Source organism: Rattus rattus, chromosome 5 (genome assembly GCF_011064425.1).
Source record: "Rattus rattus isolate New Zealand chromosome 5, Rrattus_CSIRO_v1, whole genome shotgun sequence".
Lineage (NCBI taxonomy): Eukaryota > Metazoa > Chordata > Mammalia > Rodentia > Muridae > Rattus > Rattus rattus.
In genome coordinates, this window is record NC_046158.1 from 117,822,040 (window position 1) to 117,835,180 (window position 13,141).

Consider the following 13,141-nt stretch of genomic DNA (forward strand, 5'->3'; position numbering starts at 1 on the left):
TGGTAGAGTACAGCTTGGTCTCTTTAAGTTTTGTAACCAAACCAGGTATAGTTTCTTCAGCAATAGTTTCCCAGTGAGCAAGCAACCGTAACACTGGTCTGTCTTGCCCTATGGCCTCCAGGGAGTTTGCTGACCAGTAACTCACTAGAGCTGGTTCACCCCAAGCTGTCTTAATATTCTTGAACTTAGGATCCCACTACTTCTTACACAGGAGATAGCAAAGCATTTTCGGACATTGTACCTCAAAAGGCCAACACAGGATTCCCGTTTTAAGCAATTCCCATTTATTCGCTATAGGAATCTCGGGCTAAGCATTAAAGATTATTTCCAGAGGAGTCCCAACTACATTTTCAGCTGCCACTTTAACCGTCTAAGCAGCACCCAGGGTATTCTTGCCTCTGAGCGTTCAGAAGCTCATAGATCCCTTCCAAAATGTTGTGCCCTTGGGTGTATAATTTCCCAACCGGTGAGCTTGTCTTCTCACTTCACTTCTGCCTGTTTTCCGTCTCTCAACTAAGCTTTCTTTAGCACCCCGGCCAGGGCCATTCTCCTTCCTTCTACTATTGAAGAGTGTAGGTAATGTTTGTTCTTTCAAACGCTGAGCGATCTCTTGTTCATACACTCCTCTCATCAACCTCAAGGGAGTTCCAAAATCAAAAGCCAACATATCTACTACTCCGGAAGACTACTCTGGTGTCTGCAAAATAGATGCTCCACAAGTATTTAATATCTGATGTAATGAGTGAACTAGAGAAGGAAGTGGCAGTTTGTGGGACAAGGACACAGAGGTCTCCAGTGCGACTCTAACCCTTGAGCTTTCCTCCAATCTTTCCAGCCAGTCTTCCAGAGTCTCCGCCCACTACTCGCAGGGCCCGGGAAGGGGAGGGCTCTGCGCATGCCCCGTATCCAGGGCAGCCTCCGGGAGCGCCTCCCGGCCCCTCCTGGCGCTCGGGCTTGCGTTCACGGTCCCGGGGAGCGTGCCCTGCGTGCGGGTGCCCGCCTCGCCCGCCGGGCTCTGGATCCCTGAGTTCCCGGACCGGGCCAGCGGAGCGGGCACCTGGTCGGAGCTGCGAGAGGCGATAGCGTCCATAGCCACGCCGAACGCTGACGGTGAGTGCGGGCAAGTGGCGGGCAGCTGCGCGCGTGCGCGGCGTGGGCCCTGGCGGGGGCGCGCGCCCGGAGGCGGGAGTGGCCGAACGAGGGGGCTCGGGCGGCGGCAGGAGAGGGGAGGAGGGTGAGTGGGGGGCGACGAGATACCGGGGCTTCGTGCGGGGCCGAGGGCGCAGAGCTGGGCGGCCGATGGGACTCCACAGGGCGATGCAAGCCTGGCCGCGACTGGGCGGAGGACGTGGGCCAAACCACCTTGGTGGGGGCGGAGGTCCGGGACAGGGTGGCGGCCACCTGCACGGTGCACAGCCGAGTCCGTCCCGAGCGCACCGAGAGCACCTAGGGGCCCGAGCAAACTTCTCCCAAGAAACTTATTGGGGCGTGGCCGACGGGGTCGGGGGCTGGGGATTCTGAGGACCCACGCCCTGCCTTTTCGCCCGGATCCCTGCAGGTGCGCCCTAGCCTAGGTCCTGTTGCTGCAGAAGTGCATCCTCCAAGTTCCTGGTGCCTTGCAGGTCCCCGTTCGCACTAACCTAGAGGTTGAACTTTGGTAGCTTGGTTGTTCATGGTTGTTCGCTGCCTCGGGAAGGAAAGACTCGTACTGCCTTTATCTCAAAGAAAGTATTGTTGTTAGGGCGTGCTACATAGACTGTGTGTCAAGGAACCTATTGTCCCATGTGTGTGTGCAGAAGGCTAGCAAATTCTATTTGTTTTTATTTTTAAAGAAGGCCGGTGGAGATAAGTGGACTTTTTCTTTTTGAAATACTCCCGCCACCTCTGTAAATCCTGCCTAAGATAGTTCCTAAACTTGTCTGTGGGGGAGATTCGCCGGGTAGTTTTAAATCTCACGTGTTCGCATTGACTAATTCAAACCCAAGGCATTTATTTGTTTAAAAAAAAAAACAGAGCCACATGTAATTCTAAGTTCAGAAACACTGGTTCGGTAAGAGAAAGTCGGGACTTTTAGGCTTTACAAAGTAGTAGCATTCGGTTTATAATTGCTGGGATGAAACTCCAGTTCACTCCTCCTAGTCCGGAACACAGAACAGCGGTTTGTTTCCCACTGGGAAGGGGAGGGGGGGCGGGAAACGTCTCTAAATGCACAAAAGTGGTTTGTTTCCCCGCAGAGGAGGGAGAAAACTTCCTAACAGTCAAAGTTAAAAGTTGAGCTTAACTGTATGACTCTGGCGTTTTGAATTCCTGTTGGAACTAACGTCCTCCCCCTTGGTCCCCTGTTACAGCCATGAGGCTGTCTATCTCATTTTAACCTTTCCTCCCAACCCTCTAACAGGGCCTCCTCTTTAATGTACCTCAGTCTCTGGGAGAATATCCCTTCTTAGGCTTCTTGAATCTAAAGGGTTACTGTGGTTTCCATAGCAACGGGTCCTCCAGGGGAAGTGGGCGGGACCTGTTACCATTGGGTTCTAAGCAGGACTCTTCTTTTCATTCTCCCTTTTAAGTTCTTCGGCCTCATTACTGGTAAAGGTGAGGTCGTCTGATTCCACGTCTTGTTTCTGAGATAGAGATTTCCATGGTAAGATACTTCTCAATTTGTTTAGCAAGGTTCCATGTTCCTAACACTTTTACTTCCACACGCACAAACCTGTGGATTGTGAACGATGTTTTTTTAAAGCACTAAAAGACTTTATGTTTTACCAGTTTATAAACATGAAATATCTTACAGCCAGGCAAAGCAAAAAAGGAAACGGGAGAAAAAAAAAGGAAAGTGACTCTCTAACAATTTTTGAGGGAAAATGCCACTGTCAGCATTTTTACATTGTTTCATTCCTAGAAGGTGTTTTCTAAGATTATTTACAAAACTCAAAACCATTTATGTAATATAATACTTAAAAAATGACAAAGGGAAAGAGAGAGAGAGGCTTGGAACTCCTTCCTTCTAGCAACACACATTCAAAGGTCAAAAACAAAACAACACAACCCAAAAAACCCCATAAAACCAAACCCAAAATAGACAAACCCCCAATAAAGCAGGATAGACATATGTTGCCTATGTGTTTCAGACTTCACTGTAAGTAATGAGTGTTGTGAATTCGAGTGCATCCTTAAGGCTGCAGAGGTTTTGAGCCTGTTTTGGGCCTCTTCTCTTGTCTTTGTGTGCTAATACAGTTTCTGTTAACTTGCTATCAACCAAAGCCTGCAAGGCAATTAGTGCTCACCACTGCTCTGTGGCAAGGAAATGTTGCATGGTGACGCGGGCGGGCTCAGTGCAGGCCAGGGAAACAGGTGCAGCTTAGGTCAGTGCCCTGTGTGAAAGGCTTAGCATCTATGATTTGTTGGGCAAGATTTACAGCCCAAGAATCAGGTGAGCTTTTTTATGGTTCCTGAGGCTTGTTAACTGTACAGTGACCTGTCCCTTCTTTACCCACACCGTGGTCAGGTGTTCCAGCACTCGAGTGTTTAATTCATCCTGGATTTCTGTAAAGATGGATTTTGTTTTAATATACTTTATAACTGGGGTTGGGGATTTAGCTCAGTGGTAGAGCGCTTGCCTAGGAAGCGCAAGGCCCTGGGTTCAGTCCCCAGCTCTGAAAAAAAGAACAACAAAAAAAAAATATACTTTATAACTGTTGGAGTTGATGATTTATTGCTGGTGGGAGTTGTCTGTGCTGGTACCAGTTCTACTTTACTTGTAAATGGTGATTTGTTTTTAAGTGAGTTAAATATATATAGTTGGATATATATATATATATTAATTTCTTGTTTTGTCTTTGGGCTTTTTGAAGTGGAGTTGAGATTTATTGAAAACTGCATATAGATTTTAAGAACAGTGTTTAACAAAGGAACGGTACTTAAGAAGAAAGGCCTATTTGGAGGTATAAATGTGGCCTCCTCCCAGAAGAGTCTGTAAATTACTCCTTGGTAATCTGCGTTGTGGTGTTTTCCAGACAATAAAATGCTTCCATTTCTTTAACAAAATATTCAACCCATTTTTATAATATAATGCACTGGACATTATTATCACAACTTTATACTTCCATGTATAAACTCCAGTCGTCTCTTTGGTCCTTTATGATTTTTCCTGATAAACATTTGTGCTTGGTAAGTCCAGGGGTAACCTGAACTAAGCAAAACCTTTGGAGATTTGAATCTTTTAGGCCTTTTTCCATCTGTACACCAGTCTACATCTTTATGCCAAAATCTTACATTTAGAATACAGGGAAATCTGATAGATCAGGTCACATGAGTTTTAAAGAAGCCATTTATTTACCTCTCCGTTCAGATAAAGATGCTAGATTTAAATTAGTCTGTAGAGTTGTAAAGGTCTCCCATACTTGTAGTATCAGTGGCCTTCTATCCCAGTCTGTTAGTCTGTCTCTCAAGTGGTAACTGAATAAAATAAGGATGTGACTCCTCCCATGTGTGGTTAAGGAGAAGGGTGCATTGTGGATATGAGGGAGAGCATAGCCAAGAAGCATCTGGAAGGGTCCAGACCGAACTGAGAGGAGAGATGGGGAGAAAGCAAGAGGGAGAGCTGAGCACATGGGAACCAAGAGGGGAGCCAAGAAACCATGTGACCAGAATGACTGAGGTTACACAGGATCTGAGGTTTAGGGTGGGGACAGGGGAAGAAGAGCTGGGAACTGCCCCATACTGAGTGAGACTTGTCCAGGTTTCTTTGAGACCTAACAGCAACCAATTTTGGCTGTTGCTTTTTCCTAGACTCTACTTGGCCATGTGTCAGTGCCCTCCTCTAGAATTTGTGGGGGGATTTGGCTCCCCACATCCTCTTTGCATAGTGTCACGAAGGTGTTTAATGTACTTGTTGAAGAACACATCTTTAGTCTTGGGCACTGGAGCTGCCAGTGTCACACAATGAGAAGGTGTGCATTAGAGAAAGGTCTCTCTGCTGTTACTTTAGCGGAGCATATGGAAACGGCATGACTGATGTTAAATCCAGGGTCCTGAAAGACCGTGAAGGTGTATCTTGAGAACTAGACATCACTGCTGCTTTTGGCAAGCACCGTGCCCTTGTAGAGTGGTCAGTGCTCCTGTTGGGAGACAGGAAAGGTGGCTCTAATCTAGACCCCCCATCTCGCTCAGCAGAATCCACTTTCTTCCGTAAGAGGCCTGAACTTTTTTCTCCTGGGCTCTTCGTTTTGTTCCCTTTGTACTTTGTTTATCAGACTGACTTGCCGGTATGGAGGATGGTGGTTTTGTGCATTTATTTTATGATTGCCTGCTACTCTAAAAGCTTTGCATCTTGTTCTCTTGGGTGCAGATAATGACACTTGTGTTTTCTATTTTGTAATAATAACATTTTAAAATTTGGCCTTATGGAAGGTGCACTAGCATTTTGTAATCTTATAAAATGCTTCTGGGACATGATTGGTAACTGTTAATGTATGAACTTGTGTTTTATTTTGATAGAACAATTTGGCTTTCGGGTTGTCATGGTTTCATGTCAGGACAAGGGAAGTTATCCTTCCATTTCGTTTACATTTAAGATTTTTTTTTTTTTTAAATATTTGGAAGGATGGTAGTTGAGTGTTAGCAAATGGCCATTGGCGTCTGTCACTTATCACTGGTACTTCTTAAAATATGGAACTGGTTTGAGTCTCAGTTATCAGTTTGGATCAATCCCATCTCTGCATAATTTTTTAGAAAGTTAAATTCACCAGAAGACTGAAATGCAGCGTATTCAATTACAATCATGTTTTCTTTGATTTTGAGGTACAAGTCACTTACTGTGGGTTATTTGGGAGAAAATATTCCTGGCTACTAAATTCTTACCTCCTTTGTTGACAGCTTTGGACATAATTGGCCGTCTCTCCTTGAGTCACTTCTGTAGTTGGCTCCTGTAGTTATTCTACCTCTTCCTCCTACGCCATTGGTCTTTTGGGTTTTTTATTCAGATTTTCTTAGTGTATGCTCATATTCATTTTCTCTCTCTCTCTCTCTCTCTCTCTCTCTCTCTCTCTCCCTCCCTCCCCTCCCCCTCCCTCCCTCCCTCCCCTCCCTCTTTTTTACTAACTTGCTACTATGAAATAAAGCTTACTGCCTACCAGCCTCAATGCAGTACTCAGAATATTTTAATCTAGTACAATGTACCTCCATGCAGTTTCCAAATGTATGCCATTACCTGTTCAGACAGCTCCAAATACCTTTTCTTTTGATTTAATTACCTTAAATAAGACAATGTTAACAAGCCCAGCATTGAAATGATCCTTCTCTGTTAACGTGGTGTGTGAGCAGCCCACTTCCTTTGTAGGGCTGTTCATTCTAAAACCATCGACTCTTCTCTTCTACCCTACATCTGGGCTTGTTCAGAGCTGTGCCTCCAACCTGAACCAGGAAGTAGCTCCTTTCCTCACCTCTCCTATTAGCTTCTTCTCTTTCCTATCACTTCCTGCTGGCTCTATTTCAGTGGCTTTCCGAGGGAAAACTAGTTTCCTTTCCCTAACTTGTCCCTATGGCCATAACTACCAGAACGTCATCTTTCTCCTCTCCTCTCCTGTTTTGTCTCTGCCCTCACTTCTGCTTTTCCTGGTTGTTGTACTGAGGGCTTTGCTCATACCAGGAAACTGCTCTCTCTGCCACCAATCTGCGTCCTCCACATCAAAATGGTTCTGTCAAATTTTAAATCGGTATAGGCTTAAAACCCTCCGGAGCTCTCTGAGCCTCACTACTCACCTCACCTACACAACCCTGTCCTACTAACTCCAACCTCACCTCCCATTTCTCCCCTCCCACTCTCCACACCAGCTGGGCGTCCTTCCCTGCTCACCCTGAACACAGGAGCCACATTCCCACGTTAAGTCTTGTGCTGGACAGTCCCTCTGTAATATTACACGCTCCCGTCGTCCAGATACCTCCATGAGCTCCTCACCTCCTTCAGGCCTTCACACCCTTCCACCTTTCTTAGTGAGAGCTAATCCGAATGAGTGCCAACCCGCACATAATGAACGGTAAGAGTTACACTCTGTCCTTGGCTGTGTATGCCTTTCCTTTTTTTACAGCATAACTTACCTTCTAAATTATGTATAAGGTGTTATTATTTTGGCTTTGTGAATTGCTTCTCTCCTCCACTCCTGTTATATTCTTGGGGTTCTGGAGGGCATGAAATAGATGTTTGTTGAGCGTCCCAAATGTCTACCATATAGAGGAGGTACAGTTAAATATTTTTGTGAGTGAACATAGTCTCTTTACTCCCCTTTTCTCCAGTGCATTTCTAAGAAAATAGTATATTCATAACCCTTTGGCACTTGTGGTCCTAACACTGATGATTGATCATCCTACCAGCAAGGATGAGGTTCCAGAATGTCTGTGTAGCTTATGATGAACATAAGGCAGAGTGACTTGTTCTGAGGATTAAGTGGGATTATTACCTGTGAAGTACTAAATTATACAACTGTGTGACCAGGTCATTTAGCTGTCAGGAAAGCTGCCTCAGCCTTCCTGTTCCCGTCTAAATTATGTAGATTCTAAAATCTTTGGTTGTTAGCATAGTAGGATACGTAGTAGCACTGCCTGAGATATCTTTAAAACATTCTTCCTTGGTGGCTCTCAGTGGTGTTCTGTCCCTCTGCTTGGTTCTTTACCCATCTGTGTCTGCTTCTAAAGTTAAGATAGATCCATTTGTCGTCCCCCCCACCCCCGAGATTTTGGCCCCTTTTATGTGCCCCTTAAGTCTATTTTCTTCTGTTGCTCTCCCTGAAATCTCTTCAGTGACATGATTTTGACACTACAGAGACGTTTAGAGCCATTATTAGATGTGATATTAAATGCACAAAAACAGAGGGTCTCGGTTCTTTACCTTGAGTTTCCCTGAGAAAGGGGCATTGCTCTCCTCCTTGCTTTAGTCACTAGTTGTCATTTTAGTTTGCTTAGTTTGTAGCCCCCGTTCCGGTCCTTCAACTCTAAGAATACAATAAAAACTCATGCCCCCCTTTTTTTTCCCATGGCAAGACATTGTCTTTTGGCCTTCAGTCATATTGTGAAACAAACAAACACACACACACACACACACACACACACACACACACATGGGGGGGTTGGTTTTAAATTAGGGTGGTGCTCTCTAGACATACATGAGTAGCTCTGTTATCTAAATCCAAAATTAAGGGGTTTTTCTATTATTTTTCTCTCTAGATATATTTAGTTCCTTGTGTGTATGCATTTTATAGGTAAGAGTTTTTTATCTGCATATCCAGTTAGATAGTGATCTACACAAACCACATGCTAGAAAAGCATTGTTCTGGTGAATTTGCCTTGTCTTTGAAACTGATTAGATCTATGTTCTGTCATTAGGAAAACTTAATAGCACAGTTACCACTCATTTTATATTGAGTCCTTAATAGTAAGTACTGTTGTCTAAAACTGAAAGGAAAGAAAGGCTTGACCTCTTCGATAGTGAATGATGTTTTCGGTAGGTTCAGCCATTAATGGGTATTCCTCAGAAAATACACCTGTTAACGGGTCTACCTTGTTGAGGGTCTCCTGAAGGTAGTTCGCTTTTAACTAAGCCCTATGAACATTTTTGGTTTTATTATTTTTTTAATCTACTTATTTATTTTATTTTGTCTGTTTTGAATTGTTTCTGTTTTTCTGTTTGTTTGTTTGTTTTTATGTCATATTCCGGTTCATTTCTGAGTGACTAACTTTGGTCCTTGGCTGCTATTATGTTTTAAATCTCTGCATAGAGAAGGGCTCCTAATAACAACCACCACCCACCTTTTCTAATGTTTGTTAAAGGAAAATATAAGTAGTTTGAAGTCACATTGCTTTTAATGTGACTTAGGCTGATCTACAAGACTAAAAAGCCTAGAAATGCATTAAGTTCTTAATCTTATTATCCACATTACAAATGCTGAGAAGGTCCCCAGAAGCACCTTTTAAGGAGGAGGGGTTCAAGCTTCAAGGAGCTGCTGGCAGCCGGCCAGATCTCCTCCAGTGCCCTTCCCCCTGCTTCCTGTCCTGCTGTGTAGACTGGGCCGAGTGCAGCCTCTTTCCCTCACCTCCCTGGCTTAGGGCCATGAGACTCTTGAGTTCTTGGAGCTGGAGCGTGTCTTTTGGAGAGTGGGCTGCTGTGAGTGTGGCCAGCAACGAGAGAAGGGTGTGCAGTCGGGCCATCCCCACATGTGCTCCACGTGACATCACTACATAATTAGTGAACGCATACAGTTTCTTTATTTGAGTAGAAGTTCCAGTTAATTTACTGCTTACCCTTCTCACTTGGTGTCTCCCTGAGACCCGTTCATGTGTCCCCTGACATCTTTAGTTGATTCTTTTCATCATTGTCTTGAACGTCTCAACACAGCTTGCATCAGTTCTGAGCTCCTGTTAGCAAATGGCTCTGGCATGGCCTCGAGTCACCATCAGGCAGGATGTACCCGACTATGTGACTATGTGAAAGGGTCTATTTTTTTAAGCTCTTCTTGTACTTTGGATTTTTTTTTAAGTTTTATTGATCTATGTCCCATTTTTAACCGGTGTGTGATTCTGTGCATTGTGCTTAGAAAACACCGGTTCGCTGAGTTATGTAAACCTTTCAGATGCTGACACATTTCATTATATATATATTATATATATATTTATATATACATTTCAATATATATTATATATATATTTAATTTAATTATTCAATAATTATATATATATTATTATATATCAAGAAGCCAGATAATACTATAGCCTATTTCATCATAACAGTGTTAATTATGTCCTGGGAAGTTTCCTGACTTCATAACCATGGTTTCCAAATTTTTTGACTTTTGCCAAGAGGCCCGAAATTCACCATCAGCAATAAACATTGTCAGTTTTTCTTGAAATGCCAGGCTTAACTTCTTTTGAGAAACTGTCTATCAGTCTTGATAAGCACACCTTGCTAATTCTCTGAGGTAACAATGGCTTACAGTGCTGCAGGTTTGACTCACACAGATTCCACAAAAGCTTCACTTGAGGCAACCATTTTCTTTTCTTTTCAGTTTTGTTAGCAAAGCCTTGTGCAGGCATCTTGTTTCATAATACAGTATGAAAAGGTTTGTGCTCAAGCTTTGCACTTACTAAGTTGGATGTTTTTACTGTGGCTTCTCTTAGATGCCAGGAAACGTTACTTTACATTACTTTGGCGATAGCTGAGGAGTGTAGTGTGTTGGGCTAATCCTCAGTCAGACAAACTGTTCCAGTAGTGGTGTGGCTGGGGAGAAAGAGGAAGGTAAAGTGATTTACTGTGTCCTCCCTTCAGGGTATCTTACCATCTTCATTTTAGTGTCCACTGGGGTGACCTTCCACAGACTTTGCATGATAGTGAAGAGAGTCCGGCTGTGGAGCAATCTTCCCCTTTGGAGTTTGTGAAGAAAATTCCCCCTTCCTTTCTGTTTGTGGCACAGAGCTCTCCTGTGGAGACTTTCAGTTCTGCATCACTAATGCCAGCTGCTGCTCTGGGAGTCTCTCACTGGTGTCTCTTTGAGCTACCTCTCCAAGCAGTGCAGTTCAGAAGTCTTTAAGATACATAATACTTTTAATTAAACAGATCCACACAGAATATATTGACATTATACCCAGAAATATGTTTTTATAGCCAGGAGAATTTACCATTGAATTTTTTTTCTTTTTTTTATTCACCAGAATAAAGTTCATCTTGTCCCAGGATTGTGAGGGAAGGTGTAGGTGTGCCTTGACTCCCTTTCACACAGCTGACAGACAGACACATGTGAGCAGTGTACTGTCCCCTGTATTAGGAAATGACCTGGACCTAGACATGAACAGGTGGCTGTCTGCTGCGCATGCATGAGTTTTCCAACTGCCCTGTTCACACATGCCTATTTTACTGTATGTTTGAAGATTGGGTGTGTCTAATGTGGTGGAAATTCACCCATTCAATGTTAAATACAGATCAAACATATCTCAGAGCCACAAAGTCCCTTTAATTATAATTTTTGGGTTATTCATATGACTGCTTTGCTGCTTTCATGTGGATCACAGAATTTATCATCCTTTCCAGTCCATTAAATCACTAAAACTCTCTACTAGTGCTATAAATAAATATGCCCGACCATGAATTGGGTTTGGTTGAAAGCAGCTTTGTCCTGGTAAGTGATCTTGCCCCTGGTTAACCCACACTTCTCCATGAATGTCTGCACTGCATTAGACGTTAGGCTTGTAATGATCCAGATCCCTACTCTGAGTGCATGTAGGGACTGGCTTTAGGTTAGGCTTCATTATGCTCAGTTGCATTTAGCTACAAGCGAAATGTGGTATTATAAACTGCTTGTGTGCTTGAACTTGTTTGGGAAAGCCTCAGGATACATTTAATAGCTCTAGATTCTTTGCCACGGCACCTAGTTTAAGCTTGCACCATAGACAGTTGGAAACACTTAGACCCCAGTCTCAGGCCATTCACCTCAGGGTCAGCTGCGCTGCATACGTTTAATATAGACTGCTAGCTGGACGCGGATGTGTTGAGTGTGAACTTTGCTCTTATGTAGCCAGAGAAGGCCAGGTGTGTGGGTGTGGCTGTTAGCTCTCCATAGAGATATGAGGTGCAGCCTCAGAGAATGAACTCTAATCCGGTGACGGAAAGCAAGGCCGTGCAGTTGGATGTGGAGAGCAGAAATGCCAAGGCGGATGTTTGTGAACGGCTTATGGAAGAGGGCTGTGAGAATGACAGGTTGCCGCAGACCCTTTGTACTGTGAAGAAAGAAGGGGACAAGTAAAAGAAGTCGAGTCAGAGTGGACTCACAGAGACCCAGAGCACATTGTTAAGTCTTGTGACTTTTTTCCTGATTGTGAAAGCGAGGTGGGTTTCTCTCGCCTGTGTAGACATTTGTGTCCTCTCTGGTGTGCAGCAGAGTCCATTCCCATCGTGTTATGCTAGTTTTTTTATGACGAGCATCTCAGTACGGCTGAAATTTGGCCACCTGCCACTTAATAAACATCTCTCTCTCTTTTTGTCTCCCTGATTGATGTTATTTTAAATTTTACTAGAGGACATTAGTGTAAGCAAATATGGTTCCATGACGTGCCCACAGCTGCCTGTGTAAAGAGAACTAGCTGACTTAGTCATAAACTCTGTTCTGTCTTCAGAGCCTAAGGTTGGCTTTGCTCTGATCCCAGTTGTCACCACACTGACACAGCTCTCCTGTGAGACTGTGCAGCTGGAAACTATGTCAAAATGTGTGATTAAGAAAAGTTAACAGTCGCCCCCTCAGAAGAAGATGTTCGCTAACTTCAGTGGCAGTTAAGGGCCACAGCACATGCTTGTGTCTGAGTATTGTGGGACGTAGATTGGGGAAACCACATTTAATAATAGGTCTTCACTTTTGAAAGAGAGACACATTTTAAGAGCAGTTAGATTAATTTTTTTTTACCTGTGGGTAGTACAAACACTGACCACTTAGATAGTATCCTTACCACAAAAATGAAACTTCTGAGCATATTATTGGAATTGAACTTCTGTTTCAAATACTTTATTTTCTTGTTTTAGTATTATAAACCACGTTACCTACAGACATTCCTCAGCATCTGTTCATTTGACAAGAGCAAAAGAAGAGGGGCGACAGGAGTGCTGTCCCTGTGCCACCTTATCTCCTCTGGCAAATGGAGGCTCTCTGAATGGTGCTGGTGTACACTGTACCTTCATAACAGCTTTCACAGCACACCTAAGGAGCTGCAGTTTTCATTGCAGAAGTAAAACCCCGGGCCAGGGGAGATGTTGTAACCGTTGAGAGTGCACATCGCCTTTTCAGAATACCGAGTTCAGTTCCCCTGGCCACCATGATAGCTTACTACTGCCTGTCACTAGTGCCAGAAGATCCAGTGCTGTCTTCTGGCATGCATAAGTACCTGCATGCATTTGGTACACATAAACTCATGTAGACATATGGGTGTGTACACACATACATACACACACACACACACACACACAGAGAGAGAGAGAGAGAGAGAGAGAGAGAGAGAGAGAGAGAGAGAGAGAGAGAGAAATCTTAAAATTAACCAAAAGTAGCACACGTCATTTTTAATTTGAGCTTAGAGATTTTACTCTGAGATTTTGCTGGAAGTTAGGTTTTACAGT

The 13,141-nt window shown here is 43.8% G+C and overlaps 1 protein-coding gene across 1 annotated transcript in view; it reads left to right on the top strand.

The window, feature by feature from the left end:
- Positions 1–929: 929 nt before the first annotated feature.
- The window catches only part of Btbd3 (BTB domain containing 3), a 30,225-nt gene continuing 18,013 nt past the window's right edge, over positions 930–13,141 (top strand). Inside the window, exon 1 of the mRNA XM_032904298.1 lies at positions 930–1,110. The gene's annotated coding sequence lies outside the window, so the exon portion shown is untranslated. The remainder of the gene's footprint in view (positions 1,111–13,141) is intronic.